The sequence below is a fragment of the Nilaparvata lugens genome, chromosome X (assembly GCF_014356525.2).
Source record: "Nilaparvata lugens isolate BPH chromosome X, ASM1435652v1, whole genome shotgun sequence".
NCBI lineage: Eukaryota > Metazoa > Arthropoda > Insecta > Hemiptera > Delphacidae > Nilaparvata > Nilaparvata lugens.
Genome location: NC_052518.1, coordinates 92,583,411 through 92,595,687, shown reverse-complemented (window position 1 = coordinate 92,595,687; position 12,277 = coordinate 92,583,411). Strand labels below are relative to the sequence as shown.

The following is a 12,277-nucleotide window of genomic DNA, read 5'->3' as shown; positions in this document are numbered from 1 at the left end:
ACGATCCTTTGGGGGCTTCTTTCTAACATTCCACCGGTCACTTTTATCAGTTCATAAACTTATAACATCTCTGGTAAATGTAATAAGTGATTGAAGTATTACATGAAAATCACATTACGAATTTGAGCATTTTTCTACTTGACATTCTCATGTTGATTTTATTAGAGAAAACGTTTGCAGATTAGAATTCTACTTTTGATAATTTCCACTTAAAAGCAGATCCTCTTGTCAAAGAGTTTGGAATAAACATTTCAAAATCACATAAAATTCACTACTTTCACTTTTAAACTAAGATCTGGTTATTGAATGGAATAATTTTATAAAATAAATCAGGTGCAAAAAGTGTAGCTAATATTTTCAAGTTATTGGATTCTATGAGGAATTCTTACAAATATAAATAGTGAATCTCTAATCTTGAATGTGGTATTATCTTGAGATTTGGTGTGCTATTTATTGCTTGTAAAACAATTTTGAAACTTGAAGTTCCCTTTATTATTTAAAATATTACAACGACTAGTTTCGACCATAGGTCATTTTTAAGTTAAAATGTGGAAACTTTTTTTTTAATTTCTCCACATTTCAACTTGAAAATAATGACCTATGGTCGAACCTAGTCGTTGTAATATCTTAAATAATAAAGGGTACTTCAAGTTTCAATATTGTTTCATTAATTTATAAAAGTAGCCCATTCAAGTGAAGTGTTTTTATTGCTTGTTTTATTCATTATATCATTTTTAATTTCATGCTCTTATTCACTGTGTTATTTTTGGTGGACTTTTTGTAATTTTATTCTTATTGCCTCTCCACAATCAACAGACTGTTGAAATATATACCAATTTTCTATTATTTATATAATTAACTTATCTGAAGTTTTGAAAGTGTACATGTATTCAGTGTAGTTATATTATAGTCCATCGGCATGTTGAATAATGTTTTTATTTCTTACACATTGTATATTTTTTCTCATCATTCCTTTAATCCACATTTTACAATAAGTAGATCAGAAAAATTCATGTTTAATTTTCATTAGTCAATACTAGTCCACTGGTCCATTATGATACAGGAAAATCATTATTAACCAGTGATTTTAATTTCTCATACTTTTATTAATTAATACAAATTAAATTTTTGTATGAGAAATAAACATACTGTACTTATATTAAATAATAATTTATTCATGTACTTGATAATGCAAATTTCCTATAGGCCGTGAGACGGCCATCATCAACCAGATATGCATATTACATGCATATGATATGCAACCAAATTATACATATGGCTGTGATATGCATATTACAGTAATAATGATAATAATTATCATAATAGTTCCAGGTATGGATGTGAAATAATGGATCCTGATGAGATTGGGTATCTAAGCATTCGTATTATGTAGCAATTGAATCACTTGACACATCATTTCTTTCAAATGGGTGGTTCCACGAGAGCCTTGAAACTTCTTTTATCCTCTTTGAGTATTAAATATTGAATGAACTCTGTCACCAATTCCATGATCATTAAAATCTCTACAAATAACATAGCACAAGTAGTATTGGTATTTATGGCGTAATATTTTGTTAATCTAGATATAATTTGTTAATCATTTATAATTAGTGACAAATTCTATTAAGTATTTTTCTTGTTTGCAGCTTCAAGTTACCGGTAGCTGAATCTCAATTTTCCAGGGTTTGGATATACTCGAGGCATTCGCGTTCATGACACAATGTGTCGGAGCTGATGTAGGCTTCAAATCTCTTTTTTATTTAAAGGAAGGTCAGTAACATTATAGGTCCCTGGCTTTTTTAATTTGTTATCTAGTACATTTTCTGTTATGTCACGTTATTATACTAGTGATACGGTATTAGAATGAGAATTTTTTGTATGTAACATGTGCTAATCATTTTTGATGTTGGTGAAATTATGGCAACAGCTCAATATTTCCTTTACAAGTGTAATTTGACAGTTAGTTTCATTAGAGATCCTATTCGATTGAGAAAACACTCTTTGGTGGGTACAAAATTTAGTCCGCAATCTTGAAACCGCCATTTTGAATCCAACTTCATTTTTTTTAATGGGAAGTTGGTTTTATGATACCTACATTATTTCGTCACAGCATTTCAAGAGAAAATGAATGGCGCATCGACACCTCTAAACGGCTCAAAGATATTTACATTTAATTGATATATCATACAAAAATTAAATAAATGAGTAATATAAAAAGAAGTAAGAAGAATAAGAAGTAAGGTTCTGGAAGATTGCATTCCAATTTCATTTTATATTGATTCATACAATAAGTACATTGTCAAGATTATAGGGAGAGGAAAAAATAAGGTAACCTTGTGCTATTTCTCTCAATGCTGTGTTCCTTTTCAAATAACCCCAACTGGAAACATTTCCCATTGAAAAATTCTCAGACATAATCGAGTTAGTTGTTTGTTATTTAATTTATAGTATAAAAGTTTAATCTTTTTATTACAGTCTTCTGGCGCTGCTCCCCACGTCGTCGCTGAATTGTAGCCTATATGATGAAAACCGGTCCCTAATTCGATTGAGGTGGATTCAAATGCAAATATAATATGGTGAGTTTTTTACTTTCCTTGCCCTATTACCATAGGTAAGGAAAGTATTGCTTTCCAAAAAAATTAAGGTACCCTAATTTCAAGTTTTCTATACGTTTCAAGGTCCCCTGAGTCCAAAAACATGATTTTTGGGTGTTGGTCTGTGTGTGTGTATGTGTGTGTGTATGTCTGTGAACACGATAACTCCATTCCTAATTAACCAATCGACTTGAAATTTTAAACTTAAGGTCCTTATACCATAAGGATCCGACAATAAGAAATTCAATAAAATTCAATTCAAGATGGCGGAAAAAATGGCGGATAATTACTAAAAAACCATGTTTTTCTCGAAAACGGCTCTAACGATTTTCTTCAAATTCATGCCATGGATAAGCCCTATCAACTGACATGAGTCTCATTTCTGGGAAAATTCCAGGAGCTCTGTAATATTATTGAGAAAAATGGCGGATAATGACTAAAAAACCATGTTTTTCACGGTTTTCTCGAAAACGGCTCTAACGATTTTCTTCAAATTTATACCATGGATAGCTATTTATAAGCCCTATCAACTGACATGAGTCTCATTTCAGGGAAAATTCCAGGAGCTCCTTAATATTATTGAGAAAAATGGCGGATAATGACTAAAAAACCATGTTTTTCACGATTTTCTCAAAAACTACTTGACCGATTTTTTTTTCAAATTCATACCCTGTATAGTAATTTATCAGCTCTATCAACTGGCATGAGTCTTTTTCCTGGGAAACTAATGGGGGGTCCACCCCATCCTTGAGAAATGGACTTTGTAACCTCCTTCTCGTGCATGAGATAGGTAGGTAGAGCAGTTTATAAAAAGAACACAGTCATAGTCGAGATATTGCATCTGTAGAACAGCGGTTTCGACGACTTTTGAAAAAATCATCGAATTTCACAATTTACACAAAGGAAAAAGTACTCTGAAAACAATTATATATACACTTATAAAGTAGTCTGATCGTAGTTGCAAATATTTTGCCGCCAATCGTCATTATATTATTCCCCTAAATTATTCTCATCTAAGAATGAGGCTTACAGTTCAATGAGCAAGGAAAGTTGTGTGCGTGTACCACACCAGATTTTTTCGTTATGTGAGTTTTGATTTTGTAATGAAAATGATTCTCATCACGTGTTTTAAAATCTCTTATTTGTTCTTCTCACCAATGGTGAATATATTATTGTAGGCTCAAATTCATTAGCTTTATGAGATTAATTCATTCTTCACTTTTTATCCCATTATACTGATGAGAATTTTGTTTATCATATGATACAGTAAGAATTTCTCATTTCTTCAAATCTGTACAAATATTTGTTCAAATAAGTATTTAATTTACAATGTTGCTGATAGGTCTACACGTTGTGCTCTTATTTCAATTGAGACCTATTGATAATATTTGCTGCAGGTCACAAAACTAGTGTAATTTTATAAAAGGCGCATTCATTAAAACTGTGATGATCACAATGGTGATGACAATGCCGGTGTGAAAATGGCAGTGTGTGGTGATCACAATTGGCCATATGAATAAAAACTGAGCATATGCTCATGAGCATGGAGCATAAGGCTCAACTCACATTTACGCAACTCAGGTCGAGAAGAGACTCGACTCTAGTCGAGAGCATGTGTTTTCAAATGGTGACAGTCGCGGAGACTAGAGTCGACTGCTCTGAGTGTCACAATTTGGAAACACATGCTCTCGACTAGAGTCGAGTCGCGTAAGTGTGAGTTGAGCCTAAGGTTTTGCTCATGAGCATTAGGTAGAAGCATAAGCATTTGCTCATTTTTATATGAAATACGTGAGCGTATTTTAAAGATTTTTCATCAGCTGATTCGCCTTACTTTGTTTTCATAGTGAAAGGTTAGAATGTGCTACTCACTTGAGCGCTAAATATACAGATGTACAGACACCGCTTGTGTTTGGTCGTCTGCTCTGTTCTCTATCTATGAATTGAGTTTTTGGTTAGTTGAGTTCTAAATTTTAAAATAATAGCGTGAAAAAATTTCATCTCTATAAAAATCTCCAGCATAATTTTATAATGTCAATAGCCTTCTTATAATCCTCTACACTATCATCTTCTTAAATGCCTATTTCCTATTCTGAGTTGGTTATCTTTATATCCGATGGGTATCTTTTGTAGAAATAATGGTGATATATATCATGGTTGAATCTAATAAGTTTTATAGTTCTCAACTATTTGTTGTGATCGTATCTGGTATAGTTTCCTCTTCATCACACAAATTAATTGAGCCATTTTACTATGAGCAAAGGGTGAAAAGCTGCTCTAGACTAGACTCGCCTTTTTTGAAGCATTTGCTTCTAAAGTTGAGCAAATGCTCAAACTATTTTTTTGATAAGCATTAGTAAAAGGTTTTGTTCACTTTTATTCATAGAAAATGGAGCATATGCTCCAATTTTAAAAAGTATAAATGCTCAACTTTATTCATATGGCTCATTGTATTATCACTTACTCTAATCCAAAGCACCTATCAAATAAAATATACCTGTATTTCTCAAGAGAGATGTGCTATCACTGATTACGACGCATTAAAAATGTCTTAACACTTTTTAATAGTAATGACGTAGATTATAAAATTAACGAATTCATGAAGACTTCGCATAATCATATTTCAGGTTGCCTATCATTCAAAAGAATCAAGAAGATGAAGATGAAGATGAAGCATATGGTCTGGCGTAAGCTTGAGCCCTGGATATCAGATGAACGGTGTGCGGCAATTCTTTGTAGAGGTGAGTGAATAAAAAAGTGAAAAACAGTCCTGAGAATATTAGAATGAAATGAAAATTCAAAGCTTTATTCTAAAAAAATTATATCTTGGATTAGCTGAGAAATGAATTTATTATGCTTATGTAAAGTTCACACCAAAATCTGTAGCTCTGCAGAGTCTGTGGATGGATGGATGGAAAAATGATATCGCCGGCTTAAGCAATGCAGGTGTTCACACCGACCTCTGTGTATCTGCCAGCCGACAAATCCATGAAAACTCTGCTCGCATGCAGATGTTTTTGAATCGCTCTGGGAGCGAATTTCTCCAGGCATCCGGGCGGACGTTTTCGATAAAGATCTCTCAGCAAAAGCCTAAATCGCGTAAAAATGGAGATAGAATAATTAATCTAATTCCAGATTCGGATTCAGCACCTTGAAATTTATAATCTGCTCAAAAAATTGAAAAATGAGGAATCGGCAGAGATATTGAAGAATCATTCTAATCATTACTCAACAGAGAAATTTGTTCAGAACATGGTATTTTTATTATTCGGAAATTGGTAAGCATGCTATTGAAGTGGAAATGTTTTCCATTAATGAAATATGGTTTATTAGTGTATGATTTATTTTGACTATTCTTCTCTTCTGATCCTGACGACTGCGGCTGACTGTAGGTACAATCAAATTACATTTTTCCACTTATAAGTAGAATTCAATAATATAACTTTTTCTCACTTAGTCAACTAATATTCAACGACAAGAGAACTTCACTTGAACAAAATCAAAATCAGTCTGTTCTGTTGCCTTTGCTGTAGCTGACCGTGCTGTGCCTCTAGTCGCTAATTGTAATTATTCATTGTTTTGGTGCATTGCTACCAAGTTTTTCATAGAACGGCTAATTGAGGAAGTAAGATCACGTCCTGTGTATTATGAGAGATCTCATTAAATGAGTGTAGAGATACAGGTTTGCGGGAAAAGGCTTGGGAATATCAGCTGCATTGAGAAAAAACAGTAACTTATACCTTATAATAATTATTAATGCTATCATTGAATCTGGAATAATTCTGTTATTAAAAGCAATATACCGGGTGCTTCAAAAAAATGTATAAACACTTTAAACAATCGCAGTTTTACCGCTCTACAAGGCTAATGTTATATTTCTTCGCCAGGTGGCAGCATAGTCGTCCCTCTATGTTATATTGTTAGTTGGAATTTGTAATATCAACATGGCGGACGTACGTTTGAGTTTGAAGAACGTAAGCAGGTTATTAAGTGGTACTGGAAGTTTGAGAATGTTAATTAAGTTCAAAGACAGTAGAGAAGGGAGTATGATACAGAACCACCTTCAAGATTAACAATTATACGCATACGAGATAAATTCGAAGTTCATGTGCATAACAGCTACAAGTGATGAGTCATCAACGGCAGTCTTGGAACTGTTTCAACGGTCTCCTAACAAATCTTCAAGGCAAGGGGCACGTGAAAGTGATGTAAGTGCTAGCAGCGTGCTACGCATTCTGAAGAGAGGCAAGTATCGTGTTTACATTCCAAGGCTGGTGCAACAGCTAAATGACGACGATCCAGATCGAAGGTTGCAATTTTGTGAATGGATTCAGGCGATGGTGATACGTGAACCAGGATTTATGGGTAGCATCATTTGGTCGGATGAATCCCAATTCAAACTTAATGGAACTGTCAATAGGCACAATTGTGTTTACTGGGGTGAAGAAAATCCTCACATTACAATTGAAAAAGCTGTAAATTTGCCTGGTGTAAATGTGTGGTGCGGTTTGTGTTCAAGGGGACTCATTGGACCTTTTCGATTTGAAGGCACTGTAACTGGTATTAATTACCTAACAATGCTTGCTGATTCCATATTTCCTGCCATTCGTGCATTATACGGTAATGATGATTTTTATTTTCAACAAGATGGTGCTCCGCCGCACTATCACAGGGATACGAACTTACCTGGATCAAAATTTGCCAGGCCAGTGGATAGGACGCAGGGGGCCAATCGAGTTTCCAGCACGCTCTCCAGACCTTACACCACTGGATTTCTTCTTGTGGGGCACAGTAAAAGATGAGGTGTACAAACGTAAACCACGTAACCTAGACATTCTTTGGAATGAGATTCAACCAGTGTGTAGAGAAATCTCATTGGACGTTTTGATACGATGTACAGAATCAGTGGTGAACTCGTACTCAGAATTGTATTGATGCTGCAGGTCACCAATTTGAACAGTATTAACATTTGTTATTTATGTTTCATTTACATTGGACTTTCAGCTTTCTATTTTCCTGAAATTTAACTTTGTAGAACGGTAAATAAATTTTCTATGAAAGTTCAAAGTGTGTATACATTTTTTTAAAGCACCGGTATAATTAATAATTACAGTCGAACCTCTCTATAACGAACCTCTACTTAACGAAATCCTCTACACAACGAATTTTTTTCTGGTCCAATGACATTTTTGAGTTTTGGCTGCTTATTTAACTCTATTTAACGAATTTCGGACCTCTCAACAACAAAGTTTTCTCTTGACTTGTGTATAGGAAGAAGACGGTTATTTTCAAGGAATTGTTTAGTTTCAGCAGAAAGGTCAATAGACTAAAAATAATGGTGGTATGGAAAGCTCTGTGAGGAGAATACAGAATAGACTACCTCAGGGCTCTGTGCTATCCCCGATGCTCTTTAATGTGTATACCGCCGATCTCCCTACCACAGGAGCACAGAAATTTGTGTATGCAGATGATATTGGCTTGGTGGCACAAGACTCCTCATTTGAGGTATTGGAAACTATGCTCAACAGAGATCTGGAAAATTTGGCAGAATACTTGAAGGCATGGCACCTGAAACCCAACCCAACCAAGACAGTCACAACAGCTTTTCATCTCAGTAATGGGGATGCAGGGAGAAGGCTAAATATTGTTCTCTGTGGAGAGAGACTGACACATCGGGAAGCTCCTCGATATCTAGGTGTGCGACTTGATAGGTCTCTAACATACCGCCATCATTTGGAGGGTGTAAGAGACAATAGTGTTAAAGACCAGAAACAATATTATAAGCAAACTGGCTGGAACAACCTGGGGTTGCAATGTGGGAACGCTGCGAACATCCAGTCTTGCCTTGGTGTACAGTGTGGCTGAATACTGCTCACCTGTGTGGGTACATAGTGCACATGTGGGAAAGATCGATGTGCAGCTAAATGAATCCATGAGAAAAATCAGTGGCACAATAAGACCAACAGAGACCAACTGGCTACCTGTGCTTTGTAATATCCTGCCACCAGACCTCCGCAGATTGAATAAGACAAGACAACTTGTTAACAGGGTTGCCTCAAGGAATGAGTTGCCAATAGCTAAGGAGCTAAATAATGCACCAGCAAGACGGCTACAATCTAGGAGGTATCTGAGATTAGATGACCAGAATGGTCAGGATATTGGAACAATTTGGAAGGCAAGGTGGTCCTCCTCATCAGTGAAGAATAAACACCTAATTGAGGATCCAAATGGTGAGGTGCCAGGGACACTGCTTGGCCGCCGGCAGTGGTGCTTTTTGAACAGGTTCCGGACAAGTTGAGTTATTATAGTATTTATTGTGAAGTTATTAACAAAATAACCGTATTTTGCGTTACATCTAATAGTAGTGTAAAGAGTTGAAAAATATTGCTACAGAGTATGTACTTTGATTAAACTCTACTAATAGTACAAATCAATCTTTCTGAAAATAAATTGGTGAGTTTACTTACTTATTACATTCTATAAATATTTAAAAACATGTTTTATTTTAAACAGCATAAATTCTCAAATTTCCATATTAATATTGGCTTAATAGGTACCCTACCTACGTTCGCGATGATATGTTCTATGTACCATATTCATTTATTTACCGCCGTGGTACGATATTATAAGATCCATAGGATCGTGGCAGTTTTCTTGACAGAAACTCTCATTAACGAATACCTCTGCAGCGAATTTTTTCTCGGGATAATCGACTTCGTTATACAGAGGTTCGACTGTATTTAAAAGCAATTTTCCATATGTAGGACATTATTTCCTATATAGATGACCAATAATTGGATTCATTAATCTTTCAAAACCTTCATGAAACACAAAAATGAAAGATTATTGTTTCTCAAATTGAAGTTACAAGCAATTTAACCATCAGTCTGCGCGCGCGCGCTGAGAATGGAATATTTTTGTCAGCCTAGTGAAATTAGACCCGCCCAAAACAACAGGATGTAATTCATTTCCATATACAGAGATTTCTGTCGTTTAGATGAAATTCTTACTCCAGAAATAAGAAAGTTATTAGAACTGTTGCGGGTAGAGCTGACTTAGAAATACCATTCTGAGCACGCATGTTGACTTAAATTACTGAATACTTATCTGGAGCAAAATTTTCTTAGAGTTACCACCCCTAACAAAAGGCTTCATTGCAAACAATTAACCATCTTGACTTATAAATTTGCATTTTGAAGCATTGACCTGAACTCTATTACTGAATAAACAGTAATATATGTCTATTAGAAATAACATTTTTTCCAATTTTGCTACTAGATTCCACTATTTATACTTAATTTTGTTTCCATAAAACAATGCTTCAGTGTGAAGGCCTATGTGCCTAGTTTAATGTTATAAATAATAATTCATTTTGAACATTGAAATGCCTTAAAATGTGTTATTTTTGCTAGTAATATAAATTCAAGATAAAACTGGTTTATATTCTTGCAGATAATTTTATGGAGGCACTAAGAAAAGAGAGAAAGTCTCGGCATCAGTCTGTCCTCACTTGGAGTAGTGAAGAGTCCGAGGTGATGGGGAAAGGACACCGAACAATAAAGCCAAGAGTACTGGACAGTGGGGAAGAAAGTGATGAGCAGTCGAGTCTGTACTGAACAGGATCTGCCGTCTCCAAGTTCTTTGAAGTTGCGGATTCCTGAGATCAATAGCCTACAACAGTTAATGAGTTCAACAGTTAATAAGACATTGACGCATCCCTTTTACGAAATGTACGTTGAGAAAATGCTATTTTCATTGGGTGGGTAAAATAGTAAATTGATTTGACAAATTTCTCATATTCGAGCAATTGATTGAAAAATAAATACCTAGTTTAAATTTATATGATCATTAATGTGTTATGAATATGTTAGAGGAACTCCAGTTGCACGTTGTTTGGTGGTGGAGAAGGACATGGAGGAGTCATCCATGCCAAGCAGTAGTGATGGACGATGCCGTAACTGCACTACAATCAACGGTAATGCAACCCTTCAACTTGACTCAATTACAAAAAATCTAGTCCTTATTGGTTTATTTGTCGGCTGCAAAACACATCAATTCTTTGATTTTCCATGTACGGTATCTTTAAGCGCCGGTGGAGACGCAGAACTTATGAAGTTTGATTTATGTAATACTAGTAATTCAGAGGAGTTTGAAAATCATCCCAAACTATCAGCTTTTTGAAGGGAGCTATCATTCAATAATATTAGTTTTAAACCTCTCATTCAAAAAATTTAGTGGCAGTAAACCTACCTTTCTTCCTGCATTATTTGATATTGGTAGAATATTTTTTGTACATCTATTCCTGAATATATGTGGAGACAAAACTCCATGTGATGCTACATTTATTAAATATTATTTATTGTATTTTCATCCATCTTAAATTCACCAAATGTGTCTGTGTAGGCTACTACAAAGTGGGTATTTAGTTTCCATATGCACCTACTATAATAATTTTGTTCATCAATTATAAAATGAGTAATTTTTCAACTTTCATTCCAGATAAAATGGAGGATATCCCAAGAACAATATCCACTGTGTTGGCGAATGTGGACCGGAAGTGGGAAATCCTTCCCCTCGAAACAAGAGAAATGAGAGAATCAATAGAAGCTATTTAAAAATTGGCTTCTAAAAGTGATAACATAGGCTTCTCGAATCTAGCAATTGAACAGAGAGGGAAGAATAACATATTGCCAATCAACACCCTGAATGAGTTCATTGATTTGGAGGAGAAGTTGAAAGAAGAGAGACAAATGAATATTTTGGTGAGTCAACCACGTTTCACACACTACACATTTTGTAAGTCCGGTTTTCTGTTTTCTTTATAGATCTTACTAGATTGTATGAAGCTTGGAAAAAATATGATGTGCGCAGAGACACATCATGTGCTTGGCAAGCTCTGTTCATTCTAGTAAAATTTAAAGATAACAAAAAACTTCACATCCGAAAACGAGGCTATTTTTGAAAATAAATAGTGATTTTTCTCAGGTTAATAATATTTGTTGTTGGTGATCGATCAAAATATCAGGTTATTGACTATAGCACATGAGTTCAAATGTCATCTCATTACTTTGGTTTTAATTTCAATTTCAAGGCGCTGAATCCGAATCTGAAAAGATTTTTTCTATTTTCATTTTCACGTGATTTAGGTTTTTTATGGGAGATCTTTATCGAAAACGTCCGCTCGGATGCCTGGAGAAAATCGCTCCCAGAGGGATTCGAAAACATCTGCATGCGAGCAGAGTTTTCATGGATTTGTCGGCTGGCAGATACGCAGAGGGCAATGTGAACACCTGCATTGCTTAAGCCGGCGACATCATTTTTCCATCCATCCATCCACAGACTCTGCAGAGCTACAGATTTTGGTGTGAACTTTACATGGATTGCCACACACGGTTTTCAATGGTCTATTTCAAATAAACTATGTGGTAATTCCATTAAGTAACAATGAGTTCAAAATAAAACAAGGAAATATCATTATTTCCAATCATGGTGACACTATGAATCTTTTAATGTTCCATAAGTGGTTGCTGCTTGTACAGATTACAAGCTTACAGCTCAAGGTGGTTTTACCATTAGCATGAACCAATAGAAGTTAGGCAGCTTGTATTATCGAGTTTCTACTGTAAGTCTATATATAGATCGTGTATTATTCCACTGTCATATTGTAACTCTATTTCCCTCACTTG

The 12,277-nt window shown here is 35.0% G+C and overlaps 1 protein-coding gene across 1 annotated transcript in view; it reads left to right on the top strand.

Annotated features, from left to right (window-relative positions):
• The window catches only part of LOC120354827, an 80,184-nt gene that overhangs the window by 49,137 nt on the left and 18,770 nt on the right, over positions 1–12,277 (top strand). The gene's annotated exons all lie outside the window — the stretch shown is intronic.